Source organism: Sus scrofa, chromosome 7 (genome assembly GCF_054392235.1).
Source record: "Sus scrofa isolate SSC_HxYL_T2T_F1_AM1 chromosome 7, Sscrofa_HxYL_maternal_Yorkshire_Landrace_v2.0, whole genome shotgun sequence".
Taxonomy (NCBI): domain Eukaryota; kingdom Metazoa; phylum Chordata; class Mammalia; order Artiodactyla; family Suidae; genus Sus; species Sus scrofa.
This window is the reverse complement of record NC_139389.1, coordinates 16,398,615-16,426,284: the sequence shown is the minus strand read 5'-3', so window position 1 is coordinate 16,426,284 and position 27,670 is coordinate 16,398,615. Positions and strand designations below refer to the sequence as shown.

Below are 27,670 nucleotides of genomic sequence, written 5' to 3'. Positions count from 1 at the left end.
GTTGGTATCCAGGAAAAAAAAAAATCTCTTGTATAACTGAGGGGCTCTGCCACTAACTAGCTGCGTGCTCCTGGGCAGATTATTAGCACTAGTATGCTTCAATTTCCTTTTCTATAAAATAAGAACCGTAAAAGTATTCACAGATAAGAGGATTAATGTGTTAGTACATATACTAAGTGCTGAGGATAGTGCCTGCTACATACTGCCTGATGAATTTTACCTATTATTTTCATGACACTATCAGAGAGAAGATAGCAACAACTATCATTTATTATATAATACTAAGTGCCAGGCAATATGTTAACTTACATCTTATTTAACATGATCTCCATATAAGCTAGATTCAATTTTATCCCCATGAGAAATGGGGAAAGTACTATTAGAGATAAAAGATTCAGAAAAGTAGAAGAAATTGCCAATAGTCACAGAAGTACTAAATGGTAAAGGAAGGATCTGATGCTTTTAATCATTACCCAAGGCCATCTTAGCTTTTCCCTGTGTCACTGAGGTACCCATCACACTGACATACATTTTTTTATTCTTTCGGCTGATACATTTTTTATTCTTTCGGCTGCATGCACGACATATAGAGATTCCCAGGGCAGGGACTGAATCTGAGCCACAGCAGGGACACACTGGATCCTTAATCCATTAGCCCACCAGGGAACTCCCTGATGTACACATTTGAGCCAACTTTACCAAACAGAAAATTGTGTACAGAACTGCTGTTTAAGTTACTAAGAAAAAAAATTGGATACCACCTCACAACAGTCAGAATGACCATCATTAATAAGTCCACAAATAACAAATGCTGGAGCAGGTGTGGAGAAAAAGGAACCCTCCTGAACTGTTGGTGGGGATGTAAGGTGATACAACCACTATGGAGAACAGCATGGAGGTACCTTAGAAATCTATACATAGAACTACCATGTGACCCAGCAATCCATCACTCTTGGGCATATATCCAGACAAAACTTTACTTAAAAAAGGCACATACCTGCATGTTCATTGCAGCATGATTCACAATAGCCAAGACATGGAAACAACCCAAATGTCCATTGAAAGATGATTGGATTAGGAAGATGTGGTAGATATACACAATGGAATACTACTCAGCCATAAAAAAGAACAAAATAATGCCATTTGAGGCAACATGGATGCAACTAGAGACTCTCATATTGAGTGAAATGTCAGAAAGAGAAAGACAAATACCACATGATATCACTTATATCTGGAATCTTACATGCGGCACAAATGAACCTTTCCACAGAAAAGAAAATCATGGACTTGGAGAAGAGACTTGAGGTTGCTGGGGGGGGGAGGGGGAGGAAGTGGGGTGGATTGGGAGCTTGGGGTTAATGGATGCAAACTATTGCCTTTGGAATGGATTAGCAATGAGATCCTGCTGTGTAGCACTGGGAACTATGTCTGTCACTTATGGTGGAGCATGACAACATGAGGAAAAAGAATGTATACATGTATGTGTAACTGGGTCACCATGCTGTACAGTAGAAAAAAATTGTATTGGGGAAATAATTTTAAAAATAAATAAATCAACTGGAAAAAAAAAGAAAAAATTGAGCTATTTTAAGTTTTATTTATTTAATTTTACTTACTTTTATTTTTTAACTTACATTGACAAGTTTTTATTTGTGCAGTCAGTTTTAACATAATTAAACTTCCAAAAACAAACCAAGTGCTGGCATAATTCCTTCATTAGATAGTTTTGGACTTTTGTCAGGTTGCATGGCCACCAGAACATTGTTCATATCCACAGTATTTTAGGATTTCTTATACTTTACACAGAAGTCACTCCACCATGTCAGGGTCTTCTAATCTTTTTGTAATGAAGAATAGCAAGCTGATCATGTCAATTCTATTTGTTTTAGTGTCTTTTGTATTCGGATCACGTACTCCCACTACAGCATTCTACTCACACTTATCTTTGCTACCAGATACAGAAGAATGTGAACAGAAATAGGGGCCATAAGGATAATATACGGAAAGGGACTCATGTTCAAGGTAGTTGGTGTGTTTTGCTCCACGTTTCTGTTAGTCTCTTAAAGAACCCAAAAGCAAGTTAGTCTATTACGCATGTACAATACAGCAGCTGCTTTGTAAATGCTTTATACTCATAGCTTCACTGGGTCTTCATGGCAGTCCAGGAAGGGATGTGTTGTCATCCCTATATTGCGAGAGAGGGACCTGAAGCTCAGAAAAGTGTGATCATCTGTGATAACGTGGCTAGAATCTGGGGACCCGTCTCTCTGGATTTAAACCTGATTTCTTTTGGGAGTTCCTACTGTGGTGCAATGGGTTAAGGCATCTGGCATAGGTCACAGCTGCAGCTCATATTCAATCCCTTGCTTGGAAACTTCCATATGCCATGGGGTGGCCAAAAAAAAAAATCTTATTTCTTTCTCGTGATACTATTGCTATACCATCTCTCAAAGCCATTGGAAAATAAGAATAATTATGTCTACCTCATCCTTGATGAGTGATGATAATGATTTTAAAAATGTATCAGGTAACCATTTAGGTTTTATTTAAAAAAATTTTTTTTACTTTCTTTTTATAATTATTATTAAAGTATAGTTGATTTACAATGTTTTGTCAAGTTCTGTTGTACAACAAACTGACCCAATCACACACATTTCCCTGTGCTGTAGGTAATAACCATTTAGGTTTTAAATGCCTCTATAATTACCAGGGCAGAGTACTGGAAAGAGCACTGTTCAAGTTGAACGGGCTGAATCTGAATTCTGAATATCCTCTGGTAGAAAAAGCTTGCCAAGTTTTTCCTCCTGATACGATTCTGTTCAAAACAATCAAACTCACCAATGTCATATTCTAGTACCTTAATGAGATCATATGTACACGGATTATATTTTCCGAGAAGAAAAGTAGAAATAAATGGTAAAAAGATAGATTTAGGAAAACTTCAACCCCATTTTTTGGAAACTGAATACAATAGGAATATAAATGAATTCTTACAAATAAATAGCTCTGATTTTTTTCAAAGTAGATGATATAAAATTTCTGACCTTTAGAGTTTAAACCTACTTATTGGAAGAAACTGCTTTCAATAGGAGTCAAAATCTAATTGCTAACATATAATTCACATATTAATTTTTTTTTGTCTTGTCTTTTTAGGACCGCACATGTGGCATATGGAGGGTCCCAGGCTAGGGGTCCAATCGGAGCTATAGCTGCCAGCCTATACCACAACCACAGCCAGATCCAAGCCACTTCTGTGACCTACACCACAGCTCACAGCAATGCCGGATCCTCAACCCACTGAGCAAGGCCAGGGATCCAACCTGCAACCTCATGGTTCCCAGTTGAATTGGTTTCTGCTGCGCCACAACAGGAACTCCGCACATATTAATTTTAAGTGATATTTATAATCAAAGACAGCCTTTCAAAGCTTCTTTTTAAGAAAAATTTAGTGGCAATTAGTTTTTCAAATTATTCCTTCTCTTTGAAAGCAATAAAACCTTTCAATAAGCTTTAAAAAAAAAAAAAAAATCCAGGGAGTTCCTGTTGTGGCTCAGCAGAAACCAATCTGACTAGTATCCCTGAGGACACAGGTTCGATCCCCGGCCTCGCTCAGTGGGTTAAGGATCAGGCGTTGATGTGAGCTGTGGTGTAGATCGCAGATGTAGCTCAAATCTGGCGTTGCTGTGGCTGTGACATAATTCCTATTCGACCCCTAGCCTGGGAATCTCCATATGCTTCAGGTGCGGCCCTAAATAAAAACGGAAAAAAAAAAAATCCAGATGGTTGGTTGTTTAAATTTGGTACAATCTTACTTTTTTGAAATAAAAAAGTAGTATTATGAGACAAGGGCGAAGCACATGGAAAAAAATGACAAATGTTTCACAAAAGCTTTGTAAATTTCTGGAACTTCTAAGAAACTAGAATTTCAAATAGTAAAAAATGAGTAACTGTTAAATATCTTAACTATTAAATATCTGTGATAAAGCTGATTAAGTACATGGGAAAAAGTGTATCTGAAACTCAGAAAGAAAAGTGGGTATTAAACAGGCCGAAAGAGGCTATCAAAAAAAAAAAAAAAAAAAAAAGGGACCAAGCAGACGTAGATGACACCGGAGAATTCAGTGTCATCCATTACATTTCTAAACTTGGCATAAACCCGGAATAGGCAGTTGGACTTTAAGCAATTATCAAATGAATCATCACTGTTAAGGAAAAATTAAGTAAATACCACGTTAAGTATGTTTTTTATCTTATAACACTATGCTTGCTTTCCACAGCAAATATTTTAGAGTAAGCACAAAGCCTTACATAAGACCAAAGCTATTGCTTTAAAAATTAAAAGTAAGCACACTGGATAATATTGTTATAATATTTAAAAGGAACAATATTAAATTTCACAGAATTTTTACACATCTGTTATTAAAATCATTTTATGATCTTGCTGGTTAAGTGAAGGTATTTACTATCTATGGTACTGTTAACACAATTCTTATATGAATTTTTCCGTTTCTATGGTAACATGAATTATAAGGTTCAATGAAGCCAGATTCAGTAATGTGTATTTTTCTGTTATTCAAGGTGAAAAGGAAATGAAACATTTCTAACATTCATAAACTGCAGCAAATGTCTGAATTCCAGTTAGAGATAAGACGATAATTACTAAAGTAATTAGAATTCTTCCTGGATGGAATTATTTTGCACACAGTGGAAATTTAGATTTGGGAATGAAAGCAGGGGCCAGAGTACATTCAGCATTAGTAATTAATTACAACTAAAACCAATATGCTATTCTGATACCTTGGAACAGACTATACCTTCTGTCTGCTTCTGATGACAATATAAAAGAAAACTGGTCCCCCACCCCCATCCCTAAGTCAGAAAGATAAAGTGGGTGAAATCATTTTATTCAACAGAAAATCCAATTACAGAAATAATCAACTATTCCCTCTTGCTTTATTTTTTTCATATTTGAAAGGGCATTCGCATTAGCAGAACCAATTAAACGAATATCAGAATAGAGCAAAAACTACAAAGTTGGGCAAGCTGCTTAAATCTTTTAAACTCTGAAAAAAAATTACCTATTGAAATTTTAGAGACTCAAACCCAGATCATAGCATTCTTCAGTAGGAAAGCATGATTGAAAGGAGACTAAACATTGAGTTTCAGGAAGAATAATTCATAAAATCATAGTCACAATGCAATTGCCTCTAATGTCTAGTTCACTATAAATAAGAAATTAAGAGTTCCCACTGTAGCTTTGTGGGTTAAGAATCCAACTGCAGTGGCTTGGGTCACTGCAGAGGTGTGGGTTTGATCCCTGGCCCAGTGCAGTGGGTTAAAAGGATCTGGTGGTGCTGCAGCTGAAGCACAGGTCTCAGTTGTGGCTCAGATTAATTCCCTGGCTTCGGCAAATCCATATGTTGACGGTGCAGTAATAAAATTTAAAGAAAAAAAATTAGGGAGTTCCCATAGTGGCGCAGTGGTTAACGAATCTGACTAGGAACCATGAGGTTGCAGGTTCAATCCCTGGCATTGTTCAGTGGGTTAGGATCTGGTGTTGCTGTGAGCTGTGGTGTAGGTCACAGACTTGGCTCGGATCCTGTGTTGCTGTGGCTGTGGTGTAGGCCAGGAGATGTAGCTCCAATTTGACTTCTAGCTTGGGAACCTCCATATGCTGTGGGTGTGGCCCTAAAAAGCAAAAAGCAAAAAAAAAAAGAATTAAAAAAAATTAGGCAAATGTTTACTTTTAATAGAAGTGCCATCATCATTAAGAGATGGCACTTGGACATATCATATTTCAAGTCTACGTTATCCTAAGACGTAATTTGTATAGTAGCATCATAAATAATACTGAAAAAATACAGAGAGATAAGTTATCAAAAGTTATCAAAATCAAAGCAGTAGGTATTACTCACAATTACTTTCTTTATTTCTTGCTAGTTGAACTCACGTTTTGTTTTGTTTAAATTCAGTTTACACTCAAAATCAGATCCAGGGTTGGCAAACTATGGCTCACAGGCCAAATTCCGCTAATGCTTCTTTTTATAAATAAAGTTTTACTGGAACTCAACCATACCCATTCATTTACATATTGACCATGGATGCTTTGGATATAAGGGCAGAGCGAGTAACTGTGACACATACAATCCTGACTGTGATCCACCAAGCCAAAAATATTTATTACCTGCAGCTATTTTAAGCAACCAGGCCCACAAATCTGATTTTGGGTAAGTATTCCCAGGGACACTCCAGGGTAAGTGTGAGGGATCAGGGCATATGCTGCTCTCCAAAATGCAGCCCTAATCAATCTTTTCATTATCACCGAAGTCTTCTTGTTACAATTCAAATCAGACTACTTTCTCCCTGGGGAATTGTCCTGCAAACCTATTAGCACTTGTCCACATGAGTCATCCCCCGCGACCCATTTCTCTGCCAAATTTCTCCTGATTTTTCTTCCCGAATCTCAACTTCACAGTTCCTCCTTCACACCTCTGTGAAGGTGGGTTGTGATCTGCCTGGCACCTTTCACATTTGTTCTCTTCCCTTTTGCCTCCTAGTAAGCCATCAGCACCTGGTGGACCTGGGATGGAGCCACATTCATATTCTTATATTCTGCAAGAAGAGGCAGCAGCCCACAAAGGGTTGAGGCTCAATAAAGGTGTGTGCTGAATTACAGGTGACAAACAAAGCACAACTTGGAAGAAAGACAGGGGTGATGAATAAATAAATTCAATACAGCAACAGGCTTTGTACTTATGTACTAATGATTAATCCTATTTTGACTAATACCAATCTCAGCATTTTACATTAAAGTCCTAGAGGTGAACTTCTGGCCTTTATCTATCTGGCAAAGGGAAGAGAAGGGGCCATCCCTAGGGCTTTGTAAGTGACAAAGCCCTTGAGCTAAAGGCTATACACAGGTGCTGCCTAGACACTGGTGCTGGAGCTGATCTGTCCTGCTTACGACGTCTCTCAAACGAGCACTTAAAAAAATGTGTTAGTTCACTAACAGTTGTTTCGCTTTACATCTTGATTTCTAGAAATAATTAAAATACAAGAGGTCAAGCTTATTTGAAATGACTTAAGTTTATTTGCAATTTTCAGTTCAAAATTTGGGGAGAAGCTTGGCTCAAACTGGAGTCTTTGAAGTTGAAGCAAGATTTATGAGACTCGGAAGAGGAGTTTTCATTCTAATTCTGCATTACAGTTGCTCTCTTGTGTTGTTGAAGGTGGTAAGCCCCATCATTCAAACATCGTTTACTAACTGGATGGTATGTTCCCAGCAAAGTTCTTGACAACTAACATCTATGAGGGCTGCTGTGGCAGAGAGGCAGCAAGTGGTCGAGAGTCCTTTCCATATAAAAACCATATGAAATGTGTCTGTTCAATAAACACTGTCACTTTTATGCGAAGGGCCTGTCACTTCTTATGACACTGCCTTGTGGATACCCCATTTGGCCCAAATCTCTGCTTCCAAAAGGGTGATTCCACTTCGTCTCCCGCCATGCATGGCTGGTCTGTCAGCTGTGGGTATTTCCCAGCCCTCCACAGCCACATACCCTGCCTAAGACATGCTTCATCATCCCTGAGGACTCTGGGGTTCTTCCTGATAGTGAGGGACCCAACTGAGCTCCTGCCACAACAGCTGGAGGTAGCCTGCCTGTCATATACCTGGTTCTGCAAGGCTGGGGTCCTGGGCCTCACTTTTCTGCTGGTGAGAGCTGATTCCAAACCAAGAAACATGCTGATATTCCAGAACAAAGCCACTGCATTAGCGAACATCAGGATGCTACAATGATCTCCAAAGTCACCATTTGAGACAGAAGACAGATATAACCACTCACATGTGAACTGGCTAAATAGCACATTGACCTTGGGGCATTTTCTGACACTGGCCTCTCTGAACCTTACTGAACACTTATTCTGTGTCAGGCATTCTTTAAGTGCTTCTCATATACTGACTCATTTAATCCTCTAAGCCATTACTGAGATAGGTAATAGTTTATCCACTTCATAGATATGGCAGCAGAAGCACAGAGAGATTAAGTATCTTGCCTAAGGTCACAGAGCTACAAGCAGTAGAGACTGGATCTGTCTATTTTCAGAGTTTATAATCTTAAATAACAAACTGCCTCCCAGTGATGGTGGGCAGTGAATATCAAATAGTGTCAGACAGAATTATCCCAAAGGCCTCCTTTCTCCAAAACAATAACTATCAGGTGTCATCATAGAGTGGTTTGATTGAGACTCACATCCAGAAGCGTAAGTACCATCTGATTACTCCACAACTACTATATAAAGAAAATACCCACTTTATATAAAAGTAAAAGGAATGCAAATTGGAAAAGAAGATGATATGATATGATATCACTCGATATGATACTATGCATAGAAAATCCTAAAGAAAACTACTAGAGCTCATCCATGAATTCAGTAAAAGTTGCAGGAGACAAAATTAACACATGGAAGTCTCTTGCATTCCTGTATACTAACAACAAAAGATCAGAAAGAGAAATTAAGGAAATAATCCCATTTACTGTTGCATCAGAAAGAATAAAACAGAAATAAACCTACCTAAGAAGGCAAAAGATCTGTACTCTGAAAACTATAAGACATTGATGAAAGAAATTGAAGGCAACACTTCCAGATGGACAGATACACCATGTTCTTGGGTTGGAAGAATCAATATTGTCAAAATGATTGTACTACCCAAGGCAACCTACAGATCCCGGGCAATCCCTATCAAATTACCAAAGGCATTTTTCAAAGAACTAGAACAAAATTTTTTAAAATTTGTATGGAATTACAAAAGACCCCAAATAGCCAAATCAATCTTGAAAAAGAAAACAGAACTGAAAGAATCTGGCTCTCTGACTTCAGACCATACTACAATATCAGACTACAAACTACAAAGCTACAATAATCAAAACAGTATAGTACTGACACAAAAACAGAAATATAGATCTGTGGAACAGGATTGAAAGCCTAGAAACAGACCCATGCACCTATGATCAACAGCAAAAAAGGCAAGAATATACAATAAAGACAGTTGCTTCAATAAGTTATGCTGGGAAAACTAGAGAGCTACATATAAAAGAAAATCAAAACATTCACTAACACCATACACAAAAATAAACTCAAAATTGATGTAAGACCAGATACTATAAACTCCTAGAGGAAAACACAGGCTGAACAGTCTTTGACATAAATCACAGCAATATTTTTTTCCATTACCCCTACCATAGCAATGGGAACAAAAGCAAAAATAAATACACAAATGGGAACTAATTAAACTTAAAAGCTTTTGCACAGCAAAGGAAACCATAAACAAAATGAAATGACAACCCACAGAATGGGAGAAAATATTTGCAAATGAAGCTACTGACAAGGTCTTTAATTTCCAAAACATACAAACAGTTAAACGCAGCTAAATATTTAAAAACCAAACAATCCAATCAATAATGGGCAGAAGACCTAAGTAGACATTTCTCTAAAGAAGACATACAGATGGCCAACAGGCATATGAAAAGAATCTCAACATCACTAATTAGAAAAATGCAAATCAGAACTATAATGAGATATCACCTCATACCAAGACAAAATGGCCATCATCAAAAGTCTGTGAGTAATAGGAGTTCCTGTCATGTCTCAGCAGTCAGTGAACCCGACCTAGCATCCATGATGATTCGGGTTCAATCCCTGGCCTCACTCAGTGGGTTAAGGATCCAGCATTGCTGTGAGCTGTGGTGTAGGTCACAGATGCGGCACGGATTCCCTGTTGCTGTGATTGTGGTGTAGGCCAGCAGCTGCAGCTTGGATTCAACCTTTAGCCTGGGAACCTCCATATGCCACGGGTGTGGCCCTAAAAAAAAAAAAGACAAAAAGACCAAAAAAAAAAAAAAAAAAAAAAGTCTATGAGTAATAAATGCTGGAGAGGGCATCGAGAAAAGGGAACCTTCCTACACTTTTGGCAGGAATGTAAGCTGGAGCAACCACCATGGAGAACAATATGGAGATTCCTTAAAAAACTAAATATAGAACTATCATATGATCCAGCAATCCCACTCCTGTGCACATATCCATATAAAACCATAATTGGGAAAGATACATGCACTCAAATGTTCACTGCAGCACTATTTACAATAGCCAAGACATAGAAGCAACATAAAAGTCCATCAACAGAGGAATGGATAAAGATGTACACATACACAATCGAATATTACTCAGCCAAAAAAAGAATGAAATAACACCATTTGCAGCAACATGGATCCACCTAGAGATTCTCATACTAAGTCAGTCCAAAAAAGGACAAATACTAAATGATATTACATATATGTGGAACCTAACAACAATTATACAAAATAACTTATTTACAAAACAGAAACAGACTCACAGGTTTCAAAATCTAACTTATAGTTACTGAAGGGAAAACATCCGGGGCAGGGCCATAAATTAGGAGTTTTGAGATTAACATACACACACTACTACATATAAAATAGATAACTAACAAGAAGAACCTACTGTACAGCGCAGGGAAATCTACTCAATATTCTGTAATAATATATATGGCAAAAGGATCTAAAAAAGAATGGATATATGTATATGGATAACTGACTCACTTTGCTGTACAACTGAAATCAACACATTGTAAGTCAAATATACTCCAGTAAATTTAAAACAAACAAACAAGGACAATGAGGATGAGGTCACTTGTCCATAATCACAGAGTTAACAGAAGAAAAAGCCTGGGATTATGTGTTCTGACAGTGCATTACTTATGTATTTATACTTTTAGCCAAGGAAAAGAAACGTAGAAAAAAATCCTTACCAGATAGCATATCTGCACCAGTAGCCAGCAAAAAGATATTCATGAAAGCTCAGATTTTATCACACACATTTTCAGCAGTGCCAAAATAAGAAGGAGAGCTAGGCCCCCAGGAGACTAGAAACATTAGCAGACAGAGCTAGCCCTTGGCTCAGAGAGATAGTGAGAAAACAAATAATATTTTTAATTTTTAACACTTCACATCATACCCCAAACCATGCAAGGTCTAGAAAGTAGCCCCCTGATTACATCATTTTTGGCAAAAGAATCTGAGGAATATTTAGATAAGTATGGTGGTGCTTGATTCCAAATCCTGGACAGTTCATAGCCTGGCACAAGAACCAAAGTATAACTATCTTTTATACAATTCGGATGCAACGAATGGCTATAAAAACCCACATAGGGTCACAGGCTGGTATTCCTTTCTCTGTGTTATTTTGCAGACATCAAAACAACCTCCTGGGAAGGAAGGGGTGATATGTTTACCCTGCACAGGTTCAGAGAGGTGAGGTATTTGCATTGAGGAATCAGGACGTGAACGTTAATAACTGCCTCTGAAACCTGCTCAGGTGAACAATTCTCAGGAACCACAGCCCATGCAAAAGGTTTCTGTGCTGCGCGAGTTCCTGTTGTGGCTCAGCAGTGATGAACCCAACTAGTATCCACGAGGACGCATGCAGGTTCAATTCCTGGCCTCGCTCAGTGGGCTAAAGATTCGGTGTTGCTGTGAGCTATGGTATAGGTTGTGGACGTGGCTCGGATCTGGTGTGGTTGTTTGTGCCTGTGGTGTAGACCAGCAGCTGCAGCTCTGACTGGACCCCTAGCCTGGGAACTTCCATAGGCCTCAGGTGTGGCTCTAAAAAGATAAAAAAATAAAAGGGGGTTTTGTGCTGTGATCTTAGCGAGATCGGTAAAGGAGAAAATTTTTGTCTGTGACCAGCAACATAAACAGCAGTGTGTACGTATCTATCAGATGGGCATTTGGGTCGTAAGATCTACTCGATAGAAGCCGGATTTAAAGACAATTTCATTCAATCCCACCTACACTAACAGAATAGCTATAGCTAAGGGCCTAAGCAAAGAGAATCAGAGGGCTGTGCAGCATCTCCAGACACCAGTGGAGCTAAACAGTGCCAGGCTCAATGCAAGGGAGAAGGATGGGAAGGGTGGTGGGGCGAGAGAAAGGGGACACCAGGAAAAACTACAGAGGCTTGGGGGCATGACCTGGTACACCAAGCCCTCGACGGTCACCTCCTAACACAGAATCTGAAAGGAACAGAAGCAAAGGGGGACATCACTAGGATCTACAGTCCACTTCAGTCCACCTATGTAGCTCCAATTGCCGCGAACGCTTCCCTTAGCGAAGAGCTTCAACAAAATCAATTTCTGATCAAAAAAGTAAATGAAGAAACCCCAGGTGGTAAAACACAACCAGTGGCTCTCTCATCCTGCCTAAAGGTCCGAGACACAGGTCTGTGTACCCGGGAACAATAGGCTTCCTGCACAAAGCCATCTCCTTCTGAACTCAAGTCACATTCTCCAGGCAGCCTGGAATAAGATTTGCTTTCAACTGTATAATGATGCTTTTATAAAATGTGAACATAAACAAACTGAATGTAACAGATAATCATGAGAAAATGATAGATAGCAAAATGAAAAGCATGGGTTGCCACTAAAATGGAGATGATGAATAAAATTATCTTCAAAGGTAGGAGAGCACAGAGACAAATGCGGAAATCATGCAGGTTGGCATATTCTTAAGTGAGTCCAAGGGCTTTATGGAAGGAGGAAAGGGCAGTCTTGGAAATATCTCAAGGCGTACTGCCTAGGAAGTATCCCTAAGGACAGGAGAAACGGAATGAATAAAGAATATTATAACACATATTTCAGGGGGAGGACAGGACTGAAAGAACCTTAAAATGTTCATGCAGGTCACCCTTCTATGGAAATCTCCCTTTTTGAAAAAATGTTGGCAGAAAAGTCACTTTGGGCTTTGACGATTTCCCGAAGAAAATTCACTTCAATCCATATTACCAATTAAATCAATAATCAACTTAATCAACATTACAGGGGGACCTTTTATGTCCTAGCACTGTGTAACATAGACAGCAAGACACTCTGTCTGCCTTCGAAGACCCCAGTCAGAGATAAGTCAAGTCATACCAATAGCAGTACAAGTAGTAGTAATTTTAGCAGTTATGGAAACCATTTACATTTTACGACAGGCACCATTCTGAGTACTTTCCATATATTAACTCATGTAATCCTCCCAGGACTCCCATAAGATAGCTACGGCTATTATCTCTAATTTACAGATGAGAAAATTGAATCTCAGAAAGGTTAAATGACTCCCCCCAGGTCACCAAATTAGTAAATGTCAGAACTGTGATGTGAACCCAGGTATCTGGGTTCCAAATTCTGAGCTCCTCACTCAGCGTACGTACCATCTCTTGATAAATAACTGTAATTGTCTAGTATAATGAATAGGTGAGCACTGTAAATAAATCCTACTGCGATGCAATGCTCAGGGGAGAGAAACGCAAGAAGAGAAGATGCAAGGCGGTGGAGGCAGGGCACGGAGATGGTTCAATATGAGAGTCAATGTGACTCTAGGGTGTTAAACTTGGAGGTGACTGAGGAAAGCCAGACCATTAATCCAGACACCTACCTGAGTATCCAGCGTTACTCTAGAAGTACACGTATAACCGATGAACTCTAAATACAGTGAAGGCAGGGACCAGGTCTCCCCAGTCCACAGTGTAAAAACCTATTTGTTCATGAGCATGTAATGTACAGCCTGGTGACTCTGGTATTTCAAAGCTGCTAAGAGAGCAGATCTTTTTTTAAAAAGTCCTCATCGTGGGCAAAGATAAAATCTGTAACTATCTGTGGGGACGGATGTTAACTAAACTCACTGTGGTGAGCATTTCACAAAACATACAACTACTGGATCATTACGCTGTACATCTGAGACTAATACAATGTTACATGTGAATTTTTTAAAAGTGTGAGTAGAAAGGAGCCGGGAGGGGGTGAATGGTGGCAACGGTGGTGGAGTAGAGGGGGCAGGAAAGTGAAGGGATACATTCAAAAGAGAAGCATGGACACATTAGAAGAACTACTGGAGAGGGAGCTGCAGTGTCTCAAAATGGATTCAGACCTGAGTGCATTGACTTGACATTTACCTGGAAGTTCAAAACATTAAAGGAATAAAAAGAGAGCAAAAGAAAAAAAAAGAACACTTTCACCAGAAATCAAACTGCGCTCTAGTAGATGATATTCCTCTATTTAAAGCTAAGACTGTGTGTTATCCACATAATTTATTGCATTAAAATAAATTTTACTGATGAATAGGAAGTAACAAGGAAATGTGTCTTCGTATGTTGATTATAAATCTAAAGATTTCATATTTAAATAAAAATCTAAAGGTTTTATTATATAAAGATTTTATATTTATTTATGTAATATACCTATTATGTTTATTATATAAAGATTTTATATTTAAATATAAACATAAAGGTTTGCAAATCTGTGTGCTACATAAAAGTTATAACTAAGAGAGACATTAAACATTAAGTTCCTAATAATCAAACGTTAGAAATGCTATAAAAACTTTTACCAAATTTTGCATTAGATACATCATATATTATAGGCAATATTTGTATGTTATGTATTAATTAACGTATGTTAAAGGAAAAAATCTGAAATGCCCATAAAAATATGATTTTCAGAGTAATAGTGAAAAATCTTAGATAGAAAGGTAACTTGATACAGAAACTCTATTTTATTAAATTGGAAATTCAGTTTGAAGGGGTTACATGATTTTAAGCCTGAGTTTTTTTATTCAAACCTTCTGTTTCGATTACTTTCTACAAATTTAAATCTGCTGATGGTGGGCATATTTCCAATAAATACAGCAGCATGAGATTCCATACTAGCAGGACACCTGCTAACATCTTTTATTCATGTACATGTTCCCAGTGCAAAGCAATTATATTATTTCAAATATTTTAAAATGTTTTCTATTACTGCCTATCATAACTGCAGGTTACCTTACAAATCACTGCTTTCCCTTTGCACTCCCTCAGTCTAAATCTCTGAGAAAAAAGACTTATCTGTGGTGGTGTTTGTAGAAGTCAATAACAGCTCACAAGTAATCTCAGTCTGGTTACTTGCATCTGATTATAGACGTGAGAATATAGCTTCCTATCAAATGCAAGAAAAAGGCATGCATATATAGATTTTGTTTCTTATCCTTGATTCAGCTCTTTGGAACTGGTTGCCAATGTTATATATTCTGAAGTAGGAAATAAGTGCTAAAAGCTAGTTACTACAGCTCTGAAAACCCCACCATACTGCCTATTCTCCTACCCAGGCTCATCATCACATGGGCAACTGGAGTCTTAGCTTCTCATCTGCAGGAGTGGGCATAAAGCAGGGGGGGTATGATGCTTCAAAGAGCGAGGGGTGAAAGGAATGAAGAACAATGTGTGTTTGTGTCGTATTTTTCTACATTTGTTGAAATGACAATCATTTATGTATAACTCGCAACTGAAAATGGTAAGTCTGCAAGGCAATGAATTTCTTTATATTAATTTTAGGCCATCATTCTATGGATATATTATGTCATTTATTTTCAGGTCAAGTATTTGAGGTGGGGGGGAAGGTTCACTTTGAAGATCAATCAAGAAATCTCACTTTGGTCTTTGACATAAGGACCTTAAAGTGTCACAATATTTTTAATAAATCTGAATGTCTTCGTGGACATATGCCTAAAATGATGAAAATTTTTAATGAAGCTTTTCAATTTATTTAAATCCATGATGTATATGACTTATAAAGTATTAACTGTAGCTAGTATCTAATTGTTAATAGTCTATTATTTACTCTATCCCTTTTTTTAACCTAACTTTCTCTGCAAAAAGACTGAGAACTGCTCAACAAAAAAATGTTTTTAATCTCCACTTGACTAAGAGATATTCCTCTAAAAGAGACCAGTCTCACACAAAGCTCTATCACAGGGGCACAGGACTTCAGACCATTATTGTTTTATGACTAAAAAATGAATGACTTAAGACAAAAAGCTCAACATCCTTAAACTTCATTTCTATTCATTCTCTAATAAATACCATCTGTTGTGTACTTTAGGGATATAATACCCGTCAAAAACTCCATCGTATTATGAGAACCGGCACCAAGTTGATCTGAAATGCATATTTGAACAGATGTGTTTAAATTACATCTCCGTCTATCCACATGCATAAATTCAGAGCAAGCGTGTGTTGATTTAAAATGCATAAAAAAAGGGATTTGGAGATGCATCAAAAGTGAAGAGCATCTCAACGGATCAAGGCTCACATTACGAAAGGTCATTACTAAAAATAAAGTTTGCATTTATTAAGGGTTGCACCAGGGGGCTGTTCATGGGAACTGATTTAATGTTTGTTGCACAAAATCAGCCACTGAAACTACACTAATTTTTTACAACTCCTCCATGTAAAACATTAAAACCATCATGCATGAATAGAAAAAATGGAATAGAAGACATCAACCTAGAGAAAAGTATATAGCATATCTATTGACTGACATAGGTCTGTATGGCTCAGTCCCCACGTTTCAACCATACTTTGCATTTCTTCAAGAAAGAAAAATCCAATTTCTGTAGGTGTAATACTGTTCTGATTCCATTTTTTTTTTTTACAGATATGCTTCCAAAAGTTAAAATTAATTAAACCTTCTTGGAATTATGAAGTTTATCTATGTTTAGCAAGAAATTAAAAATACAAAAGCAAGGGGTGGGCTGGGGGTTTGGGATGGAATTGTTCTAAAATTTGATTGTGATGATGGTTGTACAAAATTCATTAAATTGTTAAAAAATACAAGAAATTTTTTACAAAAACAAAAGTCTGAAGGTAGAGACCTTAATTAAATGTTCTCTCTATTCTACTAGGTGCTCATTTTCATGCTGGCTTTTCACCACCACTAACTGGTGAACCACTGAGACTGGTGAACCACTGAGAATTTGTGCTATTTTTTCTGTCCCTTGCTCCATTCTCCCTTAGGCTAACAGAACAAAAAGAAGAAAACCAACTGCTGAGTGAAATTCCTAGTTATCAATATCATCAAGAAACATCTAAGTAATCTGTACTATTTTATATGGTATACACATATAAGCAGTTCCTACAGACTCAGCTCTCAAGGAAGAAGGTGAATGTGAGAATAAACTAGTGCTAAATATACTGGACAATTAATATTTTCTTTATTCATAGATGAGGAAAGTAAAGATCAAGGTTAAAACTGATAGGGAAAAAGCTTTATATCCTGGTCATCTTTCAAATAAGCCTTTACAGTATTATGATAATGTTGGACAGTTTAAGAAAAATGACCACTTCAACAGGAAAATCAGATTTGGACAGAAAGGAGATTTCTGAGGTGCAAGAGGAAAATCAGCTTTTTCAGAGTACATCTCATCTATTTAAGTAAAGATTTACAGTTCTTCCTATGGATATATTCTAAAAATTCTCTGAGGCTTGAATTAATTAATGAAGGGATAATAATGAAACTAAGCATGACTAGTAAGTGTAGTAATAACCACCATGAGGAGTTCCCATTGTGGCTCAGTGGTAACAAACCTGACTAGTATCCACCAGGACACAGGTTCAATCCCTGGCCTTGCTCAGTGGGTTAAGGATCCAGCATTGCTGTGAACTGTGGTGTAGGTCGCAGACATGGCTCGGATTCCATGTTGCTGTGGCTGTAGTGTGGGCCTACAGCTACTGCTCCAATTTGAGCCCTAGCCTGAGAACTTCCATATGCCATGGGTACAGCCCCCAAAGACAAAAGACAAACAAAGCCAAACAAACAAACAAACAAAAAAAAAACATGAAAAAATTGCTTTTTATTCAACTTTTAAATATCATGAGGTTTATAATTTGTGCTGTTTTCTCTGTCCCTTGCCCCAGCCTGCCATTCCTGCCCTCTCTGCCCTGCCATGTGCCCTAGAAAGTTGAATTCATCATGTGGGCTCCAGATCACAAGTTACAGTCCACCCCACTGAACTACCCTACCCTTCCCTTCTTCGAAGCCCATGCTCTCCTGCCTACAGGCCCCACATATACAACACTTTGCTTATGGTTCCTCCAAACCTGCCTGGCAGAGGTAACTCTCCCTCCTTAGCCAGGCCTCTAATTAAAGAGCATTTCCTCTAGGAAAACAACCCTGACTTAGACTATATTCAGTGCCTTTTCCGAATGCCAAACTCTCCATGTTTTCTAATGTTCCACAGTAATTGCTTGTTATTTCTAAGTTTTCTCCACTGGGACTGTTAAGTTCTCCGAGGACAGTGACTGTCTGTCTTGTCTGCTACTACATTCCCAGGGTTCAGCTCGGTGCTTGGCACAAAGTTGACACTAACTAAATATTAATGAATCGATGAAAGATTCATTACTTCTCCTAAGTAGGAAAAAAAAATCTAATCCCATAAATAATTTTTACTGAAGCCTGATTGTCAACTTTTTAGTTGGAATAAGTGAAATTAAACATTTATGTGACACACTGAATGAAATATTCTAAGATAAATGTAAATCACATATTATCTCTCCAAGCAAGTAAAAGTAAGAGAGAATCACTGGAGAACAAACCATTTTGAATGAGACTTCTATTTAGAGCTCAGCTTTCAAATACAGCAGTCTAGTCTACCTGTGGCTATTTAAATGAAAGCGAATTAAAAGTAGATAAATTTAAGATTCAGTTCCTTAGTTACACCAGCCACCTTTCGACTGCCACAGACGGCTGCTTTCTACCACATTCAACAGCACATAGAACATTACTGTGGTTGAAGAGAGTCTACTGAATAGCACTGCTCCTGAGAGTTGAGGTCCTACAAATAACAATACTTAAAAAAAAAAAAAAGTCTAACTATATATTTAAACCTTCCTTTTTTTGTTTAATAAAACAGTGATGATATCTACTAATTATATTGCTACAAAGATTATGTTAGATATTTTAAGACTTATTAGCTCAGTGTCTAATATGTAACAGGGGATCAAACAAAATCCCTCCCTCTTCCTCTTGCAATGCAAAGGCACTTCCCTCAAAGTACATCTTATCGCATGTTTCCCAGTTGTGCTAAAAATAGTGGCTTCAAATTATTTTGCAAGAAAGGCCAAGGGGACAGGGCTTGAGCAGGACTTGAGGACTATGGGGCTCTAGGGCTTCCACCTCCTGACTTTTCAACCATACCAATTTCAAAATTAACTTTTGCCGACTGGGTTTCCCCTTGAGATTTTTTTGTCCCCTTCCCAATAAACCACTGTGAGGCCAATGAAAGAAACAAAAAATCCAAAACCCCCAATGTCCTGGAAGATATGTCTCCAGCATTTATGAATGGCAAGTAAGCAGGGGCCATCACAACCTAACTCCTCTGGGCTCATCTCCTCCCGCAAACCTCCTCCTTCTCAATCCATGTTGTAGACACTCTGAGTTGAAAAGATTGGGACCAATGTCAACAGAAAACAAAGCAAATGATTTGGAGGGGTAATCCTTGGCTTTGATGAATTAAAAAAATGTTACAAATACAGCAAAGATATTTTTGTTGATTAGTGACATTCCTGCCAAAACTGAAGTGACTGAAAATCAGCCTCTATGAATAGCCTACATGGAACAAATACAGGCGATAGTATTTTCAAAGAAATTGAGAATACATTCATTCATTATAACCTGAAGTGGAATCTGCTATGATGTGTTATAACTGATGGTGGGTAAAAATATGTATGAAACACACAAAAAAGCTTAGGTAAACAAATATACAACATTGTGAAAATGAAAGCCTATGATATTGAGGAGTAAGCATTTTTTGGAAATACTTCAATCTTGTATGTTACTGAGCCAGTAGTATGAGTCGATTTCATTCACTTTTGTGGACTTAACTTTCATCAGTTCCATGAATTTTTGTCAGAAACAGCCACACCCTAGCACACTTCAAGAGCTCAGCTGTAGTGAAGTTACATTGCGATTTTTTTTTCTTATCTCAGAAAATTTTTCTCAACAAAAAGCAGCTTCAACCACTATTATCAAATGGTCTTGAAATTTAGCTTTTGTTATAGATTTGATAATGTTTCTTTAATGAATTCAGCCTAATTATTACATGGAAAATTTTGCTTTTATGCAAAACTTATACTGCAGTAAAGTCATTTATAACAATAACCAAGGTGTTTAAATCATAAGTAATGTTCAATGGCTTCACAAATTTACTATGTTGTCGAAAGTGAAAACGTGCTCTCCACTCCCACACAAATTTGCAGCAGATTTATTTTCTGAGCTCCCACTATAGCACCAGCAGCATTTCTAGCTCTCAATATAAGTGCAAGGGAAACATCCACATTTAAAAATCCATTTAACTGTACAATTGAGAGGACTTCTACTCAATCTTCAATTGGAAGTGATTCATTTGATAAAAGGCAAATATCAAGGATCTAATAGAATTCTATAGATGCCAAGTGATAAATATGTTCAATTAAAGCCATGATATATCAATATCACAAATTGATACAAATATTGGCACTATGTATCTGCATGAAAAGGCATTTTCAAAAAAGAAATATATAAAATCTCATTAGACATCAACATTGACAAGAGAATATTAGGGAAAAAAAAAGAATATTAGCAAGCAATTTTGATGATAGGGAATATTTATCTTTGACCCCCTCATAAGTGAAATGTTCTCCAAATAAAGTAATTCCATTATTCTTTTTATTCATAGGTCAATATTTTAAATACTGTACTATGTTATTATTATATTTTATTTATTTATTTATTTATTTATTTATTCTGTCTTTTTGTCTTTTTAGAGCCGCAACTGTGGCATAGGGAGGTTCCCAGGCTAGGGGTCTAATCAGAGCTGCAGCTGCCAGCCTATCCCACAGCCACAGCAACGCCAGATCTGAGCTGTGTCTGCAACCTACACCACAGCTCATGGCAACACTGGATCCTTAACTCACTGAGGGAGGCCAGGGATCGAATCTGCAACCTAATGGTTCCTACCTAGTTGGATTCGTTTCCACTGCTCCACAATGAGAACTATTATTATATTTTTAATTTCATCAATAAAAATTTATGAAAGTATGCTTTCCTTATAGATGGATGATAGGCAGATTAGCCTTGATTTTGTTTCTTGATCTACAAAGTCTAAAATATTATCTGGCCCTTTACCAAAAATGCTTGCCAATCCCTATACTATACACCTCTATAAAGACCCTAAAAAGTTTACAGTTTTCCTCTCAAATATGAGTTATGCTTAGAAAAATCTATGACTGCTTTCTTTCTTTTTTAATAGCAAAGAAAAGTACTAGAGTACAGATGATTCCCAGGAGGGCTGTAGGCTAGATGTGTCTTGTCTCAGGGATTGTCATCTGTACTTTTGCCTGAATAATTCCATGAGCAGAATTTCAATAGATTTTAAACAAGCTCAGTCTCCAGACAATGGGTCTCAGAATCTGGCTTATTGAGAATTTAATTCTTCAGAATTTAACTCCTATGAGTGCCTAAGACTGATGTTGCTAAAGAGAGAAAGATGCTGAAGTAAATTACTGAATCTCAAACACAAACATCAACATGCACAAACACCAGCAGAACAAATATTTCAATATGCTATTTAAATTTTGGTTTATTTCATTAAAATGAGCACCATAAAAGACATTACGTCTTTATACATGCACACAGACAAATCTGCCATAATGTAAAATTTATAGATTAAAAGATTTTAAAAGTGGAGTTCCCGTCGTGGTGCAGTGGAAACGAAGCCAACTAGGAACCATGAGGTTGCTGGTTCGATCCCTGGCCTTGCTTGCTCAGTGGGTTAAGGATCCAGTGTTACCGTGAGCTGTGGTGTATGTAGGTCGCAGACGCGGCTCGGACCTGGCACTGCTGTGGCTGTGGCGTAGGCTGGTGGCAACAGCTCTCATTAGACCCCTAGCCTGGGAACCTCTATATGCCACCAGCGTGGCTCTAAAAGGACCAAAAAAAAAAAAGATTTTAAAAGTAATTGGGAGTTCCCGTCGTGGCGCAGTGGTTAGCGAATCCGACTAGGAACCATGAGGTTGCGGGTTCGGTCCCTGGCCTTGCTCAGTGGGTTAACAATCCGGCGTTGCCGTGAGCTGTGGTGTAGGTTGCAGACGCGGCTCGGATCCTGTGTTGCTGTGGCTCTGGCGTAGGCTGGTGACTACAGCTCCAATTCGACCCCTAGCCTGGGAACCTCCATATGCTGCGGGAGCAGCCCAAAAAAATAGCAAAAAGACAAAAAAAAATAATAATAAAAAAAATAAAAGTAATTGAGTTTACAATTCACAAATAAAATTCCTAAAATGAAATTTTGTGCCATTGTGCCTTTGTTTACATAGTGAAAATATCATACATGAATTGCTCATATTTTATTTATCAAGTTGAACAAACAGCAGTTAAGAAATAACAAAAATAATTTCTTGAGATTGAGTTATCCATTTTTGCTTGGATGAACAAACAGCTGTATTAAACGAACCCTATGTTCACATGAACAAGTCTTTTACGTGCTGAACTTGTAGGCAGTTTGTGTTGGCCTGATAACAAAACAGATGTTTTCCTTAGTGATTTGGCCAAGTTTATTAGGTTCAGACTAGCCTTAGGATCAAACTACATGTGTGCTTTAAAAAACTATTCATCTCTACAAAATAAAGCCTATCTGACTAGCTCATCTCTGAGCTGCTTTAATTGGCTACTTATTTGAAATTAAACAGGTGTAATTTCAAACACTGTGTTACAATATTTCAAAATGAAAAATACTTAAAGGATGTTAGACTCTCCAGAGATAAGACAATGATGACTCTATGGTAAAGCTGGCTCCTTAAGAAGACGGAGAACACCTGGCAAGACGAGACTCTTGTCTTCATCCACACATCTCGATGTACTCTGATTTAATTTTCTGTATCTTGCCTCCAGGATCCAAGGAGCACATGCACTGCTTTCTTTAGAACTGTGCTCTGGATTCCATTTTTCTAGAACCCCCAACGGGCTTTCTCGTCCTTAATGCTTGCTCCCTTCTCTAGCATTGCCACGCTTCTCTATACTATGGCTCACCTGCACTGAGGAACAAATCACCCCAGCATGTCCTGCCTGACTCCTCCATCCCCTTTCCCTAACTGGTTCTAAATATCTTCCCTTCTTCTTTTCCCTTCCGGGCTCCTAGAACAACAGTCTAGAGTTGCTGCTTCTATTCGGTCACTATTAACTTGTTGTTAAACCCTCTACAACTGGCTCCTGCCCCAACACGGTGATGAAATTATCTCATCCCTGGCAAATCCATGAATGTTATTTTCAGTCCTAATTCCACTTGACCTACTTACTGTGTTTGACACTGTTAAGCATCCTTTCCTTAATTGTTCATTGGACAAATGACGTGATGGGGTGTGGGTGTGATTGAGGTCCATGGGTTGTCAGTGTATAAACAGCATTAGAATGATAGAAAGAAGGAGCTGAGAAAGTTGGGCCTCGTGGAAGCTAAATGGTGCGGATAGCATGTCTGTATTATCTATCTTCCAAACACACACACTACCGAGTGAAAGTGCTATTAATAAACATGCTGGGACAAGAGGCACAAACCAGGATGATTCTAGGCAAACAAAGAAAAAAAAAGTCCCCATAGGTAATGGAGGAATAATGACCTAGATGACTTCACATTTGTGGGAAACCTTGGGACACTGAAACATTTTCCAAAGAGTATTTGAAAGTCATGAGGATAATGCCCTGAAAGAGACTGCGGCAATCTGTAACAGAGCAATAGCAAATGAGCACACCAAGAATGAGACAAGGGAAGTACTAGGCATCCACTAATAGCCCTGTAGGCTTCAATGCAAAGAGAATGGACCGACCCAATAACTGAATCAATTCTTCCCAATTAAACATACCCTAGAAAAGGAGAAACTGAGTGGCGACGGTGAGAGACCTCCTTTCCAAAGTATCCCCTCTATGCTTGTGGAATTTTTCCCCCATGAGCATACATTTCCTATTACAAAATGAATAAAGAATGAACGTTATTGTGACATATCTGCAGGTGATTTCAGGAAAGCATCAAAAGAAAGGATTTAGTGGAAAAGGATGCTTTACACCTTCATACAACCTTGGTGTTAGAGCACTTAACCCACATATCATAACCTATTATCCTACAGGGAAGCCCTAATAAGAAGCTTTATAGGAAATATCCCAGGAAGCAGTGCTTCTCCACACCTGCTCTCTATCACTCTTTCAACACTCTCTACTCATCTTTTCATCTCACCTCCTTTTTCTCTCTTGTTCAGAGAGTAATCATCATTACAAAAAAAAAAAAAAAAAAAAAGTTAGCGACAACCAGTTAGTTGCTAGATGTAGGGAGAAGGAGGAGAATAGCATCAAGTTGAGTATCTCCAAATTTTAAGTTGTGGCAATGCTGAAAGCTTAAGTATAGTGAGGAGAAATAATAAAGCCTTGAGGTAGTGAGGCTGGCTTGGGGAAGGGGATATGATTTCTGAAGCTGAATGTGACGTGTCAGTGGGCTATCCGGGTTAATAGGTCTGGTGCTTGGTAAACAGCTGTATGATTCTGAGCCTCTTCTCACCCCCCACTTCCACCCTCAGTTGTATTGAGAAATCCTGAGCCTCTTTAAAGCTGTATATTTTCGTCTACAAATTGAGGATAAAACCTAACCAGCTGAATGCTGGGAAGATCAAATGAGATAAACATTTCTACAGCTTTAAGATACCGTCTGGCACAGAGCCAATCCTTAAATGGTAACTATTATAATTGTTGGAAATGGGAGAAGTGAGTCAGAGTCAGAAAGAAAAGGCCTCTTAGAAAGTTCTTTCAATAGTCTAAACAAGATATTTCATTGACTCATGCCCTAGGCTTACCTTCGTCAGCGACTCCATTCTGCCCGAAGACACTATCATACCAGCTTCCTAGTACCTGGGCCCACCTGCTTCTTTTTTGGATCCCAGACTCCCCCAAAGTTCCTGTGTTTAGTCCATCTGTATTCATCATCTCTGAGTTTATTTATCACCCTAGCAGACCCAGTGACCTCCACCTTGGACTCAAGAACCAAAGCCTTTGGCTGACTCTACTCAGGCTCTTCCCTGATGGATTCTGTTTTTGAGAGTAGGGCTGATACTGAACCTGGCACTGCCAAGCCTCTCACCTCCCTACCCATTAGGATTTGCTTCAGTCAGGCAGAAGAGAGGGAGGAGCAGGTATTCATTTGTAAATTGGGGGAACAATAAAAATAGATGAAAATTAACCTTCATTGTAGTCCTTTTTTTTTTTTTTAATTTCTATAAAATTGTTCCCTGTCCATAACATAAACTGACAAAAGCCAAGCAGATGAATGAGCAACATGCCAGAAAAGTTTGAGATGAAGCTTTCTATCTCTTGATAAATTCCTCTGCAGCTAGGAAGAGGAGCAGGGGTTCACACAATCAGATTACTATTTATTTACTTCAAAGGGAATGATTAGAGTGCTTAAATATTCAAAGAATTCCCTTAAAATTTTAGCTTCCAGGGCCAGAGAAAATAACTACTTGAATTCCTTTTGTTCATCTCTGTTTCACTGCTCACTACCTTCCTTCCAAATAAACAAAAATCTCTGTCTCCAAATGGTAAAAGGCAGAGGGGTGGCCTGAAAATTCTAGAGGAAGAGGAATAATAAGACCTTGCATTTCTTTAAAATTTGCTTAATTTCATAACAAAATTAAACAAGTAAAATCAAGACAAAAAAAAAAAAAAAAACTACAGCAGACAAGTATGCCTTTAAGAAAATCAAACCAAAAAACATATAGAAAGCATCTAGAAAAGGGCATGCTTAATCAGAAAAAGTGTGTCTATTAATTACATTGACAAAGAATATACTATCTTAGGCCATCTTAATAATCTGGGAAAGAGAAAGGATGGGGTAACAAACTGTACAAGTGACAATTAACCAGAACCAACTTGAAAATGACTGCATTCACATGACACATAAGAATTCAAGTTGTATCAGAGAAGCAGACTTTTTAAGCCTGAGGATCTGTCTTTAATTCAGCAACAAAATACATTTTTATTCTATGCTATGTATTGTTCGGATAATACAACATCAGAATTTTTGCTATGCATGAGTTATCAAAAACACAGATGTGAGAAATAGCGCAGATTGAAGGATGTGAAGTTCATCCATCCCTCTATATGGAAAAAAATGTACTCTCGGATTATGTGAGAGTGAGAAAACTGTCCTTGGATTTTTCTGAACTGTGATTTGGCACTGTCTCACCAATGAGAAAGGGGGAAAAGACCTCCCATGTGGCCGGTTATGAGCACATGGATGTTACAAGAAGGGTCACAGATGGAATGTGTGTGTGTGTGTGTGTGTCTGTGTGTGTGTGTGTGTGTGTGTGTGTGTCTTTTTAAGTGCTGTACCCACGGCACATGGAAGTTTCCAGGCTAGGGGTTGAATCAGAGCTCCATTTGCCGGCCTATACCATAGCCACATCAATGCCAGATCCGAGCTGCATCTGCGACCTACACCACAGCTCACGGCAATGCCGGATTCTTAACATCCTTAACCCACGGAGCAAGGCTAGGGATCAAACCCACATCCTCTCAGAGATTAGTCAGATTTGTTTCCGCTGAGCCACGACGGGAACTCCCACACATGGAATTTTTGCTGTAGTCTCAATGTTAGGAATAGCTATGTCTTGCAGCATACATCTTTTAAATCTTACAAGATTTACTCAAATCTTGGGCAAATCATATAACTGATAATATTTCCCTCTTTGCTTTGGCTTCCAGAAATTTTATGGTCAAATATTCAGTCTAAGTCTATTAAGTGCACGAGACTAGAGGACATGTATTTTTGATAATAACCTGACCACTGGTATCATCTTATCTTTCCTACATTAGTTTTCTCCTTTCTCTTGATTTCTTCAACTGCATTTTTTTTTTAAAAATCTTACATTTCACAGGTTTCTCTGTAAACAATTCCTGAGTGCAGATTTAAATAAATAAATTCTGTTAACACACGTTAAAATTACAGACTCATGTCACCTATAAAACTTTTCCATACGTCGTCCCAGAAAAAAAAATTACTAACATTGATACTTTTTATCAAGTCATCTCTGAAGCTAATCTTCACCTTGTTACAGTAAAGTAGAACCCAGCAGATATACATGCAATATGTATATCTTATTTTGTTGGCTAAAATAGAAGAGTCATGTCTTCATATTTTATCATCTCTATCACATATTCATCTATAAATTAATATAAAAGGAAATGCCACACGAAAATTCATGATACATTCTTCAACGGAGGACAGCTTCCCCTCACTTGAGGTCATTGCATAAACCAAAGGAAAGCAATCGTACCTCTTCTTTTCCATGTGACACCACGTGAGTAACTAACACACCCCACTGAAGTGCATGACATAGTAGAAAAGGATGAAAGAGCCATGATGGATTTGTTCCCATTTTGCCAGAAAAAGTGAAATGGCTATGATCTATGGTAAATAAAAATAAATTACGGCACTCTGTCTACTGCGTCTATTCTCATGAAAGTTTGCACTTTGTTCTTAAGTAAATGAAAACGAAATTAGAAAGTAGAATAAAAACCACGGAAATCTGTCACAGACATTCTCCAGAAGACAAAATTCTAGTCATTAGAAAATGGAATCATTTATGATTGAGAAGCTAATCATTTAAATGATGCAGATACCTTCAAAAGTGTAACAGGAAAGAGACAGGGTACAAAGCTTGATAAAGGTATGGAAAGAGAAAATCATACATCTTATGTACTTGAAGAGCTGAAGCTTTCTGGCTTTCC

At 38.0% G+C, this 27,670-nt stretch overlaps 1 protein-coding gene and 1 long non-coding RNA gene across 51 annotated transcripts in view; one reads left to right on the top strand and one right to left on the bottom strand.

Moving 5' to 3' along the window:
* The window catches only part of CDKAL1 (CDK5 regulatory subunit associated protein 1 like 1), a 951,913-nt gene that overhangs the window by 467,114 nt on the left and 457,129 nt on the right, over nucleotides 1-27,670 (bottom strand). The gene's annotated exons all lie outside the window — the stretch shown is intronic.
* The window catches only part of LOC146401219 (uncharacterized), a 31,985-nt gene continuing 6,710 nt past the window's right edge, over nucleotides 2,396-27,670 (top strand). Inside the window, exons 1-2 of the long non-coding RNA XR_014809732.1 lie at nucleotides 2,396-2,497; nucleotides 21,727-21,953. This is a non-coding gene — a long non-coding RNA (uncharacterized LOC146401219). The remainder of the gene's footprint in view (nucleotides 2,498-21,726; nucleotides 21,954-27,670) is intronic.